This window comes from Ranitomeya imitator, chromosome 2, assembly GCF_032444005.1.
Source record: "Ranitomeya imitator isolate aRanImi1 chromosome 2, aRanImi1.pri, whole genome shotgun sequence".
NCBI classification, from domain to species: domain Eukaryota; kingdom Metazoa; phylum Chordata; class Amphibia; order Anura; family Dendrobatidae; genus Ranitomeya; species Ranitomeya imitator.
Window position 1 is genome coordinate 312,843,176 of NC_091283.1, and position 19,708 is coordinate 312,862,883.

Genomic DNA, 19,708 nt, shown 5'->3' on the forward strand with positions numbered 1-19,708 from the left:
CCCCGAAAGGAACTTATCTAGATGTGTGGTGAGCACTTTGAACCCCCAAGTGCTTCATAGAAGTTTATAATGCAGAGCCGTGAAAATAATAAATACGTTTTCTTTCCTCAAAAATGATGTTTTAGCAAGCATTTCTTTATTTTCACAAGGGTAACAGGAGAAACTGGACCCCAGTAATTGTTGCGCAGTTTATCCTGAGTATGCTGGTACCCCATATGTGGGGGTAAACCACTGTTTGGGCACACGTCGGGGCTCGGAATTGAGGGAGCACCATTTGACTTTTTGAATACGAGATTGGCTGGAATCAATGGTGGCGCCATGTTGCGTTTGGAGACCCCCTGATGTGCCTAAACAGTGGAAACCCCTCAATTCTAACTCCAACACTAACCCCCCCACACCCCTAACCCTAATCCCAACTGTAGCCATAACCCTAATCACAACCCTAACCCCAACACACCCCTAACCCTAATCCCAACTGTAGCCATAACCCTAATTCCAACCCTAACCCTAAGGCCATGTGCCCACGTTGCGGATTCGTGTGAGATTTTTCAGCATCATTTTTGAAAAATCCGCGGGTAAAAGGCACTGTGTTTTACCTGCGGATTTTCCGCGGATTTCCAGTGTTTTTTGTGCGGATTTCACCTGCAGATTCCTATTGAGGAACAGGTGTAAAACGCTGCGGAATCCGCACAAAGAATTGACATGCTGCGGAAAATACAACGCAGCGTTTCCGCGCGGTATTTTCCGCACCATGGGCACAGCGGATTTGGTTTTTCATATGTTTGCATGGTACTGTAAACCTGATGGAACACTGCTGCAAATCCGCAGCGGCCAATCCGCACCGTGTGCACATAGCCTAATTCTAAAGGTATGTGCACACGCTGCGGATCCGCAGCAGTTTCCCATGAGTTTACAGTTCAATGTAAACCTACGGGAAACAAAAATCGCTGTACACATGCTGCGGAAAAACTGCACGGAAACGCAGCGGTTTACATTCCGCAGCATGTCACTTCTTTGTGCGGATTCCGCAGCGGTTTTACAACTGCTCCAATAGAAAATCGCAATTGTAAAACCGCAGTGAAATGCGCAGAAAAAAACGCAGTAAATCCGCCATAAATCCGCAGCGGTTTAGCACTGCGGATTTATCAAATCCGCAGCGGAAAAATCCGCAGAGGACCAGAATACGTGTGCACATACCGAAACCCTAACCCTAACCCTACCCCTAACCCTAGCCCTAACCCTACCCCTAACCCTAACCCTACCCCTAACCCTAACCCTATTCTAACATTAGTGGAAAAAAAAATATTTCTTTATTTTTTTATTGTCCCTACCTATGGGGGTGACAAAGGGGGGGGTCAATTATTATTTTTTTTATTTTGATCACTGAGATATAATCTATCTCAGTGATCAAAATGTACTTTGGAACGAATCTGCCGGCCGGCAGATTCGGCGGGCGCACTGCGCATGCGCCCGCCATTTTGGAAGATGGCGGCGCCCAGGGAGAAGACGGACGGAGCCCCGCAGGATCGGTAAGTATGATGGGGTGGGGGGGGAGCACGGGGGGGGGATCGGAGCATGGGGGGGGAATCGGAGCGCGGCAGGCGTGGAACGGAGCACGGGGGGCGTGGAACGGAGCACGGGGGGGCTGGAACGGAGCACGGGGGGGTGGAACGGAGCACGGGGGGGTGGATCGGAGTGCAGGGGGGGTGATTGGAGCACGGGGGGGTGATTGGAGCACAAGGGGAGCGGACAAGAGCACGGGGGGGAGCGGAGCACTGGACGGAGGGGAGCCGGAGCAGTGTACCGGCCAGATCGGGGGGCTGGGGGGGCGATCGGTGGGGTGGGGTGGGGGCACATTAGTATTTCCAGCCATGGCCGATGATATTTCAGCATCGGCCATGGCTGGATTGTAATATTTCACCCGTTATAATAGGTGAAATATTACAAATCGCTCTGATTGGCAGTTTCACTTTCAACAGCCAATCAGAGCGATCGTAGCCACGAGGGGGTGAAGCCACCCCCCCTGGGCTAAACTACCACTCCCCCTGTCCCTGCAGATCGGGTGAAATGGGAGTTAACCCTTTCACCCGATCTGCAGGGACGCGATCTTTCCATGAAGCCACATAGGCGTCATGGGTCGGATTGGCACCGACTTTCATGACGCCTACGTGGCGTCATGGGTCGGGAAGGGGTTAAATGAGGGGTAACAACAATTTTGACGACATGTGTGGTCTGTTTTTCCATTTACAAATGATAGATCTGAGTGAGGGCTTGTTTTTTGTGAGATGAGAATTGATATTATTTTCGCCTACATAACATTGATTAGTTTCTTTTTATTCAATATTTGGGAAGCAGAATGAATAAACTGTTGAACACCATGCACTACTGATTCATCTATTAATGTTTTCTATTAGACTGTGAACTGTTATTATCTTGGTAAATAATTACAGTTTTTTTACATAGCTTGCCATTTTATGGACAGTTTAAAGGGAATCTGTCACCCCAAAAATGGCCTATAAACTAAGGCCACCGGCATCAGGGGCTTATCTACAGCATTCTGTAATGCTGTAGATAAGCCCCGGATGTAACCTGAAAGATGAGAAATAAAGGTTAGATTATACTCACTCAGGGCGATCCCGCTGCAGTCCGGTCCGATGGGCGTCGCGGTCCGGGTCCGGTGCCTCCCATCTTCATAGGATGACATCCTCTTCTTGTCTTCCTGCCACGGCACAGGCGTACTTTGCCCTGTTGAGGGCACAGCAAAGTACTCCAGTGTGCAGGCGCCGGGCGCCTCTGACCTTCTCGGCGCCTGCGCACTGGAGTACTTTGCTCTGCCCTCAATAGGGCAGACAAAGTACGCCTGCGCCGGAGCCGCGGCAGGAAGATAAGAGGACATCATCCTGTGAAAATGGGAGGCACCGGACCCAGACCGCGATGCCCATCCAACCGGACCGCAGCGGGACCGCCCCTGGGTGAGTATAATTTAACCTTTATTTCTCATCTTTCAGTTTACATCGGGGGCTTATCTACAGCATTACAGAATGCTATAGATAAGCCCCTGATGCTGGTGGCCTTAGTTTATAGGTCATTTTTGGGGTGACCGACTCCCTTTAAGTAGAAATGTTCAAAAATATAAAATTCAAGGATATTTTAGTCAGAAATAATTGTTTTTTTCTTAGCCGATGACTGTATCCGGAGATCAGAGGGACAGCTGACATCTTCAATTTTTAAATCGGATGATCTCGAAATCCCACAGGATGCAACTGAATTGAATGCCATGACTTCAGAGATACCATCATCCCTTCACAGCAAAGTTCTGTCATCTGATCCTTTGAAACAGGTCCTGTCTCCTGATTTATTACTGACTACAAAGGAAAATAAAAGTCACAAAATAAGCATTAAAACACAATCTGCTCTTAAAGAAAAGAAGTCATTTTCACATTCAGAATATGGAAATACCACAAACCAAAGAACCCACACAGCTGTGGTTAAGCACCAGAGAACCCACACAGGGAAGAAGCCATTTTACTGTTCAGAATGTGGGAAGTGTTTTAAACAGAAATCGACTTTGGTTACGCACCACAGAACCCACACAGGGGAGAAGCCGTTTTCATGTTCAGAATGTGGCAAATGTTTTAACGAGAAATCAGTTTTGGTTAAGCACCAGAGAACTCACACAGGGGAGAAGCCTTTTTCCTGTTCAGCATGTGGGAAATGTTTTAACCAGAAGCACAAGCTTGTTATACACCAAAGAACCCACACAGGTGAGAAGCCTTTTGCCTGTTCAGAATGTGGGAAATGTTTTAACCACAAATATAAACTAGTTACACACCAGAGAACCCACACAGGGGAGAAGCCTTTTTCCTGTTCAGAATGTGGGAAGTGTTTTAACCAGAAAACAAATCTGTTTAAGCACCAGAGAAGTCACACAGGGGTGAAGTATTTTTCCTGTACAGAATGTGGGAAATATTTTAACCAGAAATTTATTCTTGTTGCGCACCAGAGAACTCACACAGGGGAGAAGCCTTTTTCCTGTCCAGCATGTGGGAAATGTTTTGTGAATAAATCAAATCTTCTGAGTCACCAGAGAACCCACACAGGGGAGAAGCCTTTTTCATGTTCAGAATGTGGGAAATGTTTTTACCAGAAATATAAACTAGTTACACACCAGAGAACCCACACAGGGGAGAAGCCGTTTTCATGTTCAGAATGTGGCAAATGTTTTATCGAGAAATCAGCTTTGGTAAAGCACCATAGAACCCACACAGGGGAGAAGCCTTTTTCCTGTTCAGAATGTGGGAAATGTTTTAACCAGAAATATAAACTAGTTACACACCAGAGAACCCACACAGGGGAGAAGCCGTTTTCATGTTCAGAGTGTGGCAAATGTTTTATCGAGAAATTAGCTTTGGTTAAGCACCAGAGAACCCACACAGGGGAGAAGCCTTTTTCCTGTTCAGCATGTGGGAAATGTTTTAGCCAGAATCACAAGCTTGTTATACACCAAAGAACCCACACAGGTGAGAACGCTTTTTCCTGTTCAGAATGTGGGAAATGTTTTAACTAGAAATCATATTTGCTTAATCACCAGAGAATTCACACAGGAGAGAAGCCTTTTTCATGTTCAGAATGTGGGAAATGTTTTAATGAGAAATCAGATTTGGTTGTGCACCATAGAACTCACACAGGGGAGAAGCCTTTTTCCTGTTCAGAATGTGGGAGATGTTTTAACCACAAATATAAACTAGTTACACACCAGAGAACCCACACAGGGGAGAAGCCTTTTTCCTGCTCAGAATGTGGGAAGTGTTTTAACCAGAAAACAAATTTGTTTAAGCACCAGAGAAGTTACACAGGGGTGACGTATTTTTCCTGTACAGAATGTGGGAAATATTTTAACCATAAATTTATTCTTGTTGCGCACCAGAGAACTCACACAGGGGAGAAGCCTTTTTCCTGTTCAGCATGTGGGAAATGTTTTGTGAATAAATCAAATCTTAGTCACCAGAGATCTCACACAGGGGAGAAGCCTTTTTCATGTTCAGAATGTGGGAAATGTTTTAACCACAAACGTAATCTTGTTGTGCACCAGAGAACTCACACAGGGGAGAAGCCTTTTTCCTGTTCAGCATATGGGAAATGTTTTACACAGAAACCAAACTTTGTTAAGCACCAGAGAGCTCACACAGTGGAGAAACCTTTTTGCTGTTCAGAATGTGGGAAAAGTTTTAAGCATAAATCAGATTTTGTTATGCACCAGAGAACCCACACAGGGGAGAAGCCCTTTTCATGTTCAGAATGTGGGAAATGTTTTAAACAGATATCAGATTTTGTTAGTCACAAAAGAATTCACAGGAGGGAGAAGCCTCTTTCATGTGATTAATGTGGAAAATATTTTACACAGAAATTAACTCTTAATAAACATCAGAGCACTCACACAGGGGAGAAGCCTTTTCCATGTTCAGAATGTTGAAAATGTTTTAACCAATAATTGCATTTTCTTAAAGTGGTTGTCCACTAGTAAGGCAATCCCTTGTCATTCCTCATGTTTGGCTTTGTTAACCCCTTTCCCACCTTGGACGTATCCATATGTCCCTGTAACCTGGGTCATATTGACATCTCAACGATTTTGCTCTCACACGGCCTGTGCAAACGTGATCACCGCTGGGATTCAGCTGATTCTGACTGCTGACACCCGACACTCAGTGCCAGGAGTGGTCCCACATCGCTCCCACGGTACTTTAGTACCTAAGTGATGTGATCGAGCTCACAGCAGACCGCCTTTTTGCCTTTGGATCGGAGACCCTGCAACATCTTTGTGGAGTCCTGATCGTTGCCATGGTGACCCAGTGTCGTGATGAAAACCTGAGCTAGCAAAGTTGCTTTATCATAATCGGCAACTTTGTGTGTCAGAGCAGCGGTGACAGTTTGCATAGCATAGGGATGCTCCTGCATCCCCATGCTATACAAGTGATCAGCCTGGATAAAATGAAAGTCCCATAGTGGGACAAAGTAAAAAAAAAGTTAAAGAAAGTTAAAAAAAAGTTTATAAAAAATGTAAAAATATAAAAAGATCAAAAATAAAAAGTAAAAATATATTGTACCCATTAATAAATATTTGAATAAAAAAATATAAGCAATCAAAGTACACATTTGGTATCATCGAATCCAGAACAAACAGACCTATAAAACTGTCCCACTATTTAACCCCTTTAGTGAACACCATAATAATTAAATAAAAAACAAGACAAAAAACAATGCTTTGTCATCATACCGTTGAAGAAAAAGTGGAATAAAAAGCGATCAAAAAATAAATATAAATAAACATGGTACCGCTGAAAACGTCATCTTGTCTGCATAAAAGGAGCCATCATACAGATGCACACTGGAAAAATAAAAAGGTTATAGCTCTCTGAATAAAGGAATGCAAAAATAATAATTTTTTCAACAGGAAAGATTTATATCTTGGTACCGTGTTAGCCAGTAGATAGAATAATATTTAGAATTGAGAGTCCTCAGTGGTTGATACCTTTTAATGGCTAACTGAAAAGATGGTAACAAATTGCAAGCTTTTTTCTATAAATTGTTTTGTGTGAAAGCGCCAAAACATAAAAAAGATAAAACTGTGATATCGCTGTAATCAAACTGTCTTATCAATTTTACCACATGCGGAGCGACATAGCAAACAAAGAATCCTGAATTGCTGATTTTTGTTCATTCTTCCTCCCAAAAATCAGAATAGAAAGCGATCAAAAAGTATCATGTGTCAGACATTGGTACTAATAAAAACGTCAACTTGTCTCGCAAAAAACATGCCCTCACATGATATGGTGATGCGCAATAAAAATCATTTTTTAATTGTGTGACTGCAGACAAACAAAAAAGCAATATAAATCTGGTATCACTGAACCAAAGAGTAATGTTGCCTAATCACTTATACCGCATGAGGAATGATGCAGAATGTAAGTCCGCAAGGACTGGGTCCTCTCCCCTCTGCACCAGTCTGTCATTGTAAACGTTATCTGTAATCCCTTTTCTCATGTACAGCACCGTGGAATTAATGGTGCTATATAAATAAATAATAATAATGTAAAAAATAAATTAAACCAATTCTTCACCTGCTGTTTTGTTCGTTCTGTCTCACCAAAGATTGCAGTAAGGCTTGGCTCACATTTATTCTGCGCTGAGTGCTTACACCAATGTAAATCTCTGAAGTATGTGATTCAGACTGAATCCCAGCAGAATATTCCCTATAGTGAGGAAGATGGAGGCACTGTGGACGCCATAGGACCTGTGAATCGGTGGTGTCAATCTTTTTAGGACTGCATAAAAGTGCTGTCGGCCACAGTTTTGTGCATTTCTAAAAAAAGGACAAAGCTGAACAGAGGCCAGACGAAGTTCAGAATAACTCTGCTGCCTCATTGAAGTGAATGGATCCCTTGGGGGTTTCATCTGAATCTCATCACTTGGAGATTTAGATGGAAACCCCAGAGTAAGTACTCAGTGTAGAGCGCTTTATAAATGTAATCCCAAACATTATGTAAAATGTTCCCACTAAAAGCTTCAAATCAATCCACAAAAGAGCAAGCTCCCACTCAGGTCTGTCATCTGTTAACGGAAATATAGGGGGCTTCCACGTTACTGGTAGCACAAAGGCTCTGGAAAAGTGAAATGGCTCCATAACCTTCCAAAGAAATTCAACAAATTCTGCGCTCTCAAATACAAATGCCCCCCTCCCTTCTGAACCCCATAGTGTAACTAAACCACATATTATGTCCACATTTGGCGTTTCTAGAGCAAGGAGAGCCCGCCTAACTTATGGGTGTGTGTCTCCTTAAGTATGAGGTGGGCATAACGTACTGGTGCCTGCAACGTACTGATGATAGCAACATACTGGTCACTACAACGTACTGGTCACTACAACGGCAGTTTGCAATTTTGACTAGTCAACATTCATTGCTGCTTGTTTCTGGAAAACACCCATGGAGTCAAAATCGTCACTGCACCTGTAGATAAATTTGAAGAGGGGTATATTTTCCAAAATGGGGTCACTCTTCTAGCAACTAGGGACTCTGTATATGGAGTCCGCAAGCTATTATAGCAAAATCTGCATGCCAGGAGGCAAATAGCGCTCTGTCCCTCCCAAGTCTCTAGCATGGCCAAGCACTACTGTACAGCCACATATGGGGTATTGCCACGTTCAATATAACTTGTTGGACAAATTAAGGTGCCCTTTTTACCCACTTCTTGTGTGAAAATGTAAAATCTGGGGCTAAAACAAAATTTTGGTGTTAAAATTGTAGTTGTTTTTTCTTCACTACCCAATGATATCAAATTATGTGACACACCCGTGGTGTCAACATGATCACTGCACCCCTAGATGAATTCGTTTAGAGGTGTTTTTTTTTATAAAATTGAGTCATTTATTGGGGTTCTGGCAAATCAGGGGCTCTCCCAGAGGGTCAAGGCACCCGCAAACCATAACAGTAAAATCTGCATTGTAGTATGTGGTCCTTCACTTCTGAGCTTTGCACTGTGCCTCAAAAATATTTCCCGATTACATGTAGGGTATTGACGCACTCAGGAAAAAATGAACCTCAGTTTAATGGTATAAAATTCTGTGAGGCACACGTGGTGTCAATATGATAATTGCACCCCTAGATGAATTTATGTAGAAGTGTAGTTTGTAATATGATGGGGGGGAGTTCTGTTCTGGCACCTCAACAGCTCTGCCAATGTGACATGGCTCTCTCAAACCATTCAGCAAAATCCGAACTCCCATATGGCACCTCTTCCCTTCTGAGCTGTGCACTGTGCCTCAAAAATAGTATTCTCCCACATTTGGGGTATTAGCATAAGGCCGGGGACACACACAACGTATAAAAAAATGGACCGTTTTTGACGGACGAGAATCGCACAAATGTTACCAAAACATTGATCCGTGTGCAGTGCGAGGATGCGATTTTCTCGCATCAAATGATCCGTGTGACATCCGTATGGCATCCGTACTGCGTGTTTTTATCGCAGGCTTGCAAAACCGACATACGGCTATACAAGGGATCCATGTGAAAAAAAAAAAAAACATATATACTGTCTATATATATATATATATATATATATATATATATATATATATATATATATATGTCAGTAGACACATATATGTATATATATTAATATTTCATCCAGCGCGATATAGCAGAAAGCCGGTAATTCAATTACCGGCTTTTGCTTTCTCCTTCCTAAAACCCGATATGATATGAGACATGGTTTACATACAGTAAACCATCTCATATCACCATTTTTTTTGCATATTCCACACTACTAATGTCAGTAGTGTGTATATGCAAAATTTGGCCATTCTAGCTAGTAAATTAAGGGGTTAAATGGCGGAAAAAATTGGCGTGGGCTCCCGCACAATTTTCTCCGCCAGAGTGGTAAAGCCAGTGACTGAGGGCAGATATTAATAGCCTGGAGAGGGTCCATGGTTATTGGCCCCCCCCTGGCTAAAACACCTGCCCCCAGCCACCCCAGAAAAGGCACATCTGGAAGATGCGCCTATTCTGGCACTTGGCCACTCTCTTCCCATTCCCATGTAGTGGTGGGATATGGGGTAATGAAGGGTTAATGCCACCTTGCTATTGTAAGGTGACATTAAGCCAAATTAATAATGGAGAGGCGTCAATTATGACACCTATCCATTATTAATCCAATACTAGTAAAGGGTTAAAAATACACAAACACATTATTAAAAATTATTTTAATGAAATAAAAACAAAGGTTGTATTAATTTATTTAACGCCCAATCCAATCACTGAAGACCCTCGTTCTGTAACAAAAAAAACATAATAAACCAACAATATCCTTACCTTCCGCAGATCTGTAACGTCCAACGATGTAAATCCATCTGAAGGGGTTAAAATATTTTGCAGACACGAGCTTTGCTAATGCAGCAGCTCATGTCTGCAAAACCCCGGAGAATGTAGGTAAAGTAGGTCATTGACCTATATTTACCTGCATTTGCGGTGAGGCGCCCTCTGCTGGCTGTTCCTAGATCGTGGGAACTTTCCTAGAAAGCTCCCAGGCTCGAGTTCATATGAGGACAACCAGCAGAGGGCGCCTCTTATGATCTTGAATTACCGGCTTTAAAGATGTCTAGCGCTGGATATATATACATATATGTGTCTCACTGACATATATATACAGTGGGGCAAAAAAGTATTTAGTCAGTCAGCAATAGTGCAAGTTCCACCACTTAAAAAGATGAGAGGCATCTGTAATTTACATCATAGGTAGACCTCAACTATGGGAGACAAACTGAGAAAAAAAAATCCAGAAAATCACATTGTCTGTTTTTTTAACAATTTATTTGCATATTATGGTGGAAAATAAGTATTTGGTCAGAAACAAACAATCAAGATTTCTGGCTCTCACAGACCTGTAACTTCTTCTTTAAGAGTCTCCTCTGTCCTCCACTCATTTCCTGTAGTAATGGCACCTGTTTAAACTTGTTATCAGTATAAAAAGACACCTGTGCACACCCTCAAACAGTCTGACTCCAAACTCCACTATGGTGAAGACCAAAGAGCTGTCAAAGGATACCAGAAACAAAATTGTAGCCCTGCACCAGGCTGGGAAGACTGAATCTGCAATAGCCAACCAGCTTGGAGTGAAGAAATCAACAGTGGGAGCAATAATTAGAAAATGGAAGACATACAAGACCACTGATAATCTCCCTCGATCTGGGGCTCCACGCAAAATCCCACCCCGTGGGGTCAGAATGATCACAAGAACGGTGAGCAAAAATCCCAGAACCACGCTGGGGGACCTAGTGAATGAACTGCAGAGAGCTGGGACCAATGTAACAAGGCCTACCATAAGTAACACACTACGCCACGATGGACTCAGATCCTGCAGTGCCAGACGTGTCCCACTGCTTAAGCCAGTACATGTCCGGGCCCGTCTGAAGTTTGCTAGAGAGCATTTGGATGATCCAGAGGAGTTTTGGGAGAATGTCCTATGGTCTGATGAAACCAAACTGGAACTGTTTGGTAGAAACACAACTTGTCGTGTTTGGAGGAAAAAGAATACTGAGTTGCATCCATCAAACACCATACTTACTGTAAAGCATGGTGGTGGAAACATCATGCTTTGGGGCTGTTTCTCTGCAAAGGGGCCAGGACGACTGATCCGGGTACATGAAAGAATGAATGGGGCCATGTATCGTGAGATTTTGAGTGCAAACCTCCTTCCATCAGCAAGGGCATTGAAGATGAAACGTGGCTGGGTCTTTCAACATGACAATGATCCAAAGCACACCGCCAGGGCAACGAAGGAGTGGCTTCGTAAGAAGCATTTCAAGGTCCTGGAGTGGCCTAGCCAGTCTCCAGATCTCAACCCTATAGAAAACCTTTGGAGGGAGTTGAAAGTCCGTGTTGCCAAGCGAAAAGCCAAAAACATCACTGCTCTAGAGGAGATCTGCATGGAGGAATGGGCCAACATACCAACAACAGTGTGTGGCAACCTTGTGAAGACTTACAGAAAATGTTTGACCTCTGTCATTGCCAACAAAGGATATATTACAAAGTATTGAGATGAAATTTTGTTTCTGACCAAATACTTATTTTCCACCATAATATGCAAATAAAATGTTAAAAAAACAGACTGTGATTTTCTGGATTTTTTTTTCTCAGTTTGTCTCCCATAGTTGAGGTCTACCTATGATGTAAATTACAGACGCCTCTCATCTTTTTAAGTGGTGGAACTTGCACTATTGCTGACTGACTAAATACTTTTTTTGCCCCACTGTATATATATACCTATTCTATGTGTACACATTTATTCGACCTATTCTATTCTAAGCTGTCAGTGTGATTTTACTGTACACCGCACTGAATTACCGGCTTTTCTCTCTAACAGCGCTGCGTATTCCTCGCAAGTCACACTGCTGGTCCGTGTGTGATCCGTATTTTTGGGGCTTCCATAGACTTTCATTGGCGATTCTCGGCCGAGAAACGCTGACAATCGCAGCATGCTGCGATTTCACTCGGATCCTGAATACGGCCGAGAAAATATCGGATGATGGGAGCTGCCCCATTGATTAACATTGGGATGAGTGCTATGCGATTTTTTATCGCATTGCACTCGTCCCTATTACGGTCTAGTGTGACCCCGGCCTTACCAGGAGAAATTGCACAACAAATTGTATTGTGCAATTTATCCTGTTTCCCTTATAAAAATGCAAAATTTGAGGCTAAAATAATATTTTTGTGAGGAAAATGTGATTTTTCACGGCTCAACGTTATACACTTCTGTGAAGCCCTCGAGAGTTCAATATGCTCACCACACATCTAGATCCATTCCCTGAGGGGTCTAGTTTCCAAAATTGCATCTCTTGAGGGGGATTTTCACTGTTTAGGTACATCAAGGGCTCTTCAAACGCGACATGGAATCTGCTAATTCTTCCAGAAAATTTTGCATTCAATTAGTTAAATGGCGCTCTTCGCTACCAAACTCTGCGGTGCACCCAAATAGTGCTTTTCCTCAACATATGTGGTATTGTCATGCTCAGTATAAATTGCACAATAAATTTTAGGGTCCATTTTCTTCTTGTAAACCTTGGGTCTAAAGTATTTTTTTTTGTGGAAAAAATGTTAAATGTTCATTTTTTGTTCACTTTTTTTCCACATTTAAAAAATTCCAATGAAGGACCTGAAGAATCTGAAGGGTTAATAAACTTTTTGAATGTGGTTTTGAGCAGCTTAAGGGGTGCAGTTTTTAGAATAGTGTGACTTTTGGGTATTTTCTGACATATAGGCACCTCAAAGTCACTTGAAATGTGAGGTGATCCCTAAAAAAAATTGTTTTGTAAATTATTTTTTTTTAAATTTTTTGGGGAAAAGGAGAAATCGCTGATCAACTTTTAATCTTTATAAGTTTCTTGCAAAAAAAATTGTGTAAAGTAGACATGTGGGAAATGTTATTTATTAACAATTTTATGTGATGTATCTCTTTGATTTTAGGGCATACAAATTCAAACTTTGAAAATTGCTAAAAAATGTTTCACAATTAAACACTAGCTATATAAAAAAAAGTTTTTACTACTATGAATTACAATATGTCACGAAAAACGTCTTTTTGTCTTATACTGTTTGTATATTGTTTTGGAAAATTCTATAAAAATTCTGTTTAAAAAATAAAACCTGAAAGTCTCCACTTCAATTGCACCTCATTTGTTTCATATTAAGTCTACATTTGATGGCCTGCAAAACTGAAATCAAGATTGTCACTGACCAAATATTTCTGGCCCTAACTGCATTCATATATTTACACTATATGCGCAAATATTGCATCTTTTGTCCCCACAACCAAAACAAAACCCAAAATGTCTCCTGCCCCTTATCCTAACTACCAATCCCACAATAGACCAGGACATTCTAAGTTACCAATCCTCCCTCTATTGCAAAATTCTCTAGATAAAGCATCTTCAGCCTCGCTTTTTACCTCTTCTACAGACAAAATAGGGGGAAAACAAAAAACTTTTATTAATCAGTTATTTTTTTTATTAGTTCTTTTAAAAGGACAATTACGATAAAATGTCCTCAATTCCATTTTCCCTTCTCCCAATCCAAAATGCTTGGGTCAGATTATGTCTCCAAAGACCCCTGAAAAGGAATATTCAGGCCCCAGCACCATGAGCCATTATACAGAAGAATCGCGCTATCTCCATAGTTCTTACACAGGACCCAGAGATCAGGCAAGGTCTCATATTCAGGCAGTTTCTATTTTACTCCAACCATCTTTATATGACCAAGATCAGAGTCTCATTATACCGAGTAGCATTATACGCTCCAGGGACAAAGACCCCATCTGGTCCTAACATGCTGGGGGGCCGGAGTATCCAGCCATGGGGCCCGGATTCTCTCATTTGTGGTTCCAGCGTTTCTTGTAGAATTAATCCATTTCTCATACAGTCCTGTAGTAATGACTTTGTTCTCACGTTTTGTAGGAGGGTTCGTCTGACTCCATCTTAGGTTATCAATATATGTGCGAGAAACAAGAAACTGACCACTGCAGTTTTACCGTGTGTGTCCGGTGCAGAGTTAAGTGAACTTGTTCAGAAAACGTTTGCCAATCGCAAATTCGGCACGAATGTAGCACATTCAGATTCTTGTTCACTTTCACGAGCATTGTTACTCAAAGTCGGCAATATTCGGTCACAGTTCTGTAAATCATTATGTTTCCACAAATGCTTTTGTTATACACGGGGAGATGCATTTGATGAGAGGAGAGAGGGGTTAGAGGAGCAACTTGTGCTTTTTTTCCCTTTAACTTTATGTGTTGCTGAAGTCACATGTCCTTGGCCCTATAAAAAGCGGACATCTTATTTTGCTGGCGCTATTGTCTCAGTGTCACAGTGCAGACAGGTTGCTCCTGCGCTAGTGCTGCTTCTGAAAGTGAATTTGTCATTTAAATAGGTCGGATCCTGTCCTATGTGAAATCGATCTTCCAGCATCAAAGAAGATTGTGCAAAAATCATGTGGCAGCCTCCGCAGGCACCGTTTGCTACTCCAAATCATTTGTGATAAAACTGTGTTTCAGTGGCAAATCAGAAGGCCTGATTCACCGCAGTTCACCAGGAGAATTTCATTGCGGTGAATTTGAACTGCACTGAACTCATCTCTGCACCATGTTGAGACTTTCTCATGGTGCTAGCAGGGATCTCACCGAGGTCACCGCAGTTCAGACCGCCTGGGAACGCAGCCTCAGTGATCTGCAGTAACCTCTATAACGTCACCGATACTGTGGTCGCAGCAGCTCATTCACCAGTGGTTCCCAGCCTGGACGGTCGCATCTTGGCACCGTCCAGATTGAAAACTATTAAACCCCAGACATGGATTACGGCGTGGGACAGAATGATGGAGAGGTGAGGGATATTGTTGTTTTATATTTTTAGTACAATGGAATTAGGTGTTAGATGAGTATAACTGTGTTTATTTTAAAATAAAAATGAAAAAGTGTCTTTTTGTTTTATTTCAAATAAAAGACTTTATTCTGGCTGTGTCTTTATTTACCACATAACTATAGGATTAGTAATGGAAATTCATCTTATAGACACCTCTCCATAACTAAGCCGTGGGCTTGATGTCACCTGACAATACAAAGTTGACATGAACCCCACAAATATGAGCCCCCTCTTGCCACTGCTACAGAGCAAGTGGGAAGAACTGGGCAAAGCACTTGAATTGGCGTATCTAATAGATGCCCCTTTTCTGGGCAGCCGTGGGCCACTAGTTTTAGGTTTGGGGGCAATATCCATCGCCCCTTACTAGCCTGAGAATGCCAACCCCCATCAGTCTGATTTTAGCTTGGCTGGTTGTCAAAAATGGGGAGGACCCCACACCATTTTTTTTAAATTATTTATTTATTACTGTTATTAGCAGCAGCAGGCATCGGCTGATGGGAGTAGTAGTCCCATCAGCCGACACCAGTGACCGGAGGTAAACTATATACCCCTGATCACAGCTGCAGGCTCTCACTGTCATTTGACAGCGTGGGAACTGTGGTTGTCTGACTGGCGATAATGATTTTACCGCCGATCAGAAGCAGTGTTTGCTGCACTGTCATGCACATGACAGCACAACAAACACCCGGTGTTCAGGGGGCTGAACACGAACAGTAACACGGACTTCCTGGTGAAGTCTACTTTTGGTGTCTGTGTCCGAACAGTCGGTGTTTGGTGTTAGGGCCGATGGAACGCACCGAGTTAATTTGAGAGATGTTATTTGGTGCGTTCCCAGCCCGGGGTCCACCGTGCGGGAGAGGACCTGCTGCTGGCAAATGGCGGACCTATACGGCGGTAGAAACGCACTCTGTTACTTCACAGAGATGCTGTGCCAGATCTCACTCTGACCCTCGGTGGCTTTTAAGCCCGCGCCAGAGGACACCCCGAGTCAGCAGCTGAGACCTTGGCAACTAAAAAATGCAGAACCCTGTTGACTTCACAGGAGTATCCAGCAACTGCCGAGCTGAAGGCAGTGTGTGGCAAAACAAACATACAATCTCCTCACCGGAGGAGCCGGTATTCTAGGGGCTTATTTCAGCCGGGGCCCTAAATCCATGCACACAATCTCCTCGCCGGAGGTGCCGGCATTCTAGGGGCCTATTTCAGCCGAGTCCCTGAACACACATAATTGTGACCACACTGGCGCATGCACATAACTGATTCAATACTAGCGTATGGCCGTGCGGTTATGAGAGCCCTAAATAGCTGCAGCAAGTACAGGACCTTCCAAGAAGGACCAATGAGAGGCTGCTACAGAGCCTGAGCACCTACAGGACCTTCCTAGAAGGACCAATGGATTTAGCTGCAGTATCTGAACATGTGACCCTTGATCTCCACTGAGAGATCTTACTCTGAGCATGCTCAGAACGAGAAAAGCAGGGCTTAGTCCTAGAAGCGTCTGCTCGCCGCTGCCCAACACTGACTTCAATGGCAGAAGCAGGAAAAGCAGCAGTAACCCTTTGTACAGAGTCAGACTGAGCGAGACGATGGGACTGACGTCTCTGCTGAGCAGGCTCCACTGCGGCAGGAGAATAATGGGAGACCGCAGCGGAGATGGCCCGAGATTCCCCCTGTGCAGAGGCGGGAACTCAACCCCTAACAGTTTGGTATAGATGCCAAACTTTACTATTCGGGTTCGCCATCTCTACTCTGGATGAAACAAACATCTTGAGGACTTGGACAATAGGGGTGAGAAGCATTCCTGAGGCTGCAGGATCAGAAGATCTTCACGCAACACGTGAATCGGTGTTCAACTCCATCCTGGGCCAACCTGCATCCTATAAATTTAAACTAGACAGAGCACTTCACCCAAGTGGCTTTCAGGCTCTACCGCGTGATGTGATCTGCTGTGTATATGACTTTCAGTTAAAGAAGGGCATAATATCTAAAGCCTGCACTCTCCGTAGAATTGACTTTGAAGGGACTCCCATTCAATTATATTCTGACCTCTCCTGGATAACCCTCCAAATAAGAAGACACTTAAAACCACACATTTTATCCTTGAAACACAAAGATTTTAAGTAACATTGAGGTTTTCCATTTGCACTTTTAGTGATGAAAGATGGATGCACTACTATCTTACGTTCCCTCAAAGACCTTCCGGCTTGCTGTTCTGACTTGGAGATCCCGCTGTCTAATCTGGTGGATTGAAAACTAGAACTTCCCACTACTTCACCACTATCAATTTGGCAAAGCAAAAGCCCCAGGAGAAACACCACAACGTAACCCAACCTGAGAGATTCTTTTACCTTTAAGCCATGGAAGATACACTTCACTTGATATTTTTTCTAAGATGTTTAATGTTAATGTTTGCCAATTTTCTCTCATTTAATGCTGTATTTGCTTGCTATATATCTGGACGGTGAACTGGGAATAGCTCATCCGACTTTTCTTTAGTGCTTTGTTAGGTGCTATTGCATGGTGCCTAGTGCCACTACTCCCTCACAAGGGTTTGCTTTCCCTGGTTCCTCCCTTGAGAGTATCTCGGGGGAGGTTTCGGGAGATCCATCTCTAAACCACTGATGTTATAAAACTTTGATTTAACCTGTACCAGGAGAGGGGGAGTTTGAGAGCTGACTAAGTTCTTCTCTCCTCCTCTTCCTCTCTAATGGTAACATCATTGATGTGTACATTTTTTTTTAAATGTTTGTTGGATCTTTGTCTCCCCCAGTCCCTCTTGTGTCTTAATCAATAGGTTAAAAAATGGTCCGCTGTCACTGTTCTACTATTTCCTGAATCCAAAAGAAGACTAGTGTTGAGCCACCTCCCTAGTGTTCGGGTTCAGTTCGGTTCGTCGAACAGGGACGTGTTCGACGAATGTTCGTCGAACGTTCGACGAACACCGTCGAACCCCATTGAAACCAATGGCAGGCAAACACAAACACATACAAACACATAGAAAACACCTTAAAAGGTGTCCAAAAGCTGACAAACTGCTCAGAAGACACAACAAACACATGGAAAAGTCACAACTACATATAGTCATGCGAAAAGAAAAGAGGTGGAGGAGTAAAAGGAGGAGGAGACACAGATATAGGCATGTCATGCCCTTCTAAAATCAAGAAAGGCTGGAGTAAAAATCTAAAATCACTCTACCAACACCCAGACGTCTTGACAAAAAAAATAAATATCTTTAGGTAGAATGGCGGCGGGTCCATTCAGAACACTTTCCTTAGAAGACGTAGTGGTACCCCCGTTGGGAGTTGTGCCAAAAAATGAACCCAATACATTCAGACTAATCCACCATTTGTCATATCCAAGAGGCTGGTCAGTAAACGACAACATTGACGCGGAACCAAGTACAGTACTATGTACTGTACCTCCTTTGACGAGGCAATCAGGTGGGTCAAGAAGTTGGTAAGGGGCACCCTAATGACCAAAACAGACATTGAGGGGGCGTTCCTACCTGTGCCTCCGAATAGTGTCCTCCCATTGGGCTGCTTCTGTGAAGGAGCATACTACATAGATCGCTGTTTGCCCATGGGGTGCTCCATATCCTGCTCACTATTTGAGGCGTTTAGTTGCTTCCTTGAATGTGTCGTCATGGATGTTTGTAAGGCGGCACATATTATCCAGAGAATAAAGGTGAAATGAAGTGGCACTCACCCGATCTTGCTGAATGAAAAGTGTCCTTTATTCAGAGTGCGTACTCACAGACATCTAAAGGAGAGGCGGCTTGGTAGAAGGAAGGGTGCGAGGGGAGGCAAGAGGACGACGGCCGTTTCGCGCCTGCGCGCTTCAACGGGTCCTGGACCCGTTGAAGCGCGCAGGCGCGAAACGGCCGTCGTCCTCTTGCCTCCCCTCGCACCCTTCCTTCTACCAAGCCGCCTCTCCTTTAGATGTCTGTGAGTACGCACTCTGAATAAAGGACACTTTTCATTCAGCAAGATCGGGTGAGTGCCACTTCATTTCACCTTTATTCTCTGGATTTTCATTGCTTTTTTGTTGAGCACCACCCGCCTGCTATTGATTACTGCGCGCCGCAGTGGTTCTGAATTGAGTCTCTATTTTTCTAGCGCTGTTTAAAGTTCATTTAGGCGAACTCCACGTTATATCATAGTTGTGGAGGAAACACTTGGTGCCATTCTATCTTCATTTTTACAATTTCGGCACATATTATCCATTACCTCGACGACTTCTTATGCCTGGGCACAAAAGATTCGCCACAGTGTGAAAACACGCGGTAGTCCACCTGTGAAAAGGAGAGAGCTGGAGGGAAAGTGGACACCCCAGAGCCGAGGGGTTAGATTGAGAAAGGAAGAAGGCGGTGTAGCTTGCTTCATGGGTGGGGTACGCTGCTGAGTAGCAGAAATTGCTACTAGGCCCAAAAGGATTTCCTGGGCCAGATGCCGTTAAAAAATAGTACTTAGGTAAACATGCGGGGTAGCTTGCTTCATGGGTGGGGTACGCTGCTGAGTTGCACCAAATTCTACTAGGCCCAAAATGATTTCCTGGGCTAGATGCCGTAATAAAATAGTACTTAGGTAAACAGGCGGTGTAGCTTGCTTCATAGGTGGGGTACTGTGCTGAGTAGCACAAAATGCTATTAGGTACAAAACAATTTCCAGGGCTAGATGCAGTTAAAAATTAGTAATTAGATCAACAGGCGGTGTAGCTTGCTTCATGGGTGAAGTACGCTGCTGA

The 19,708-nt window shown here is 43.4% G+C and overlaps 1 pseudogene; it reads left to right on the forward strand.

Moving 5' to 3' along the window:
* Nucleotides 1–10,229, forward strand: part of LOC138663416 (zinc finger protein 585A-like) — an 86,506-nt pseudogene extending 76,277 nt beyond the window's left edge.
* The last annotated feature ends 9,479 nt before the right edge of the window (nt 10,230–19,708 follow it).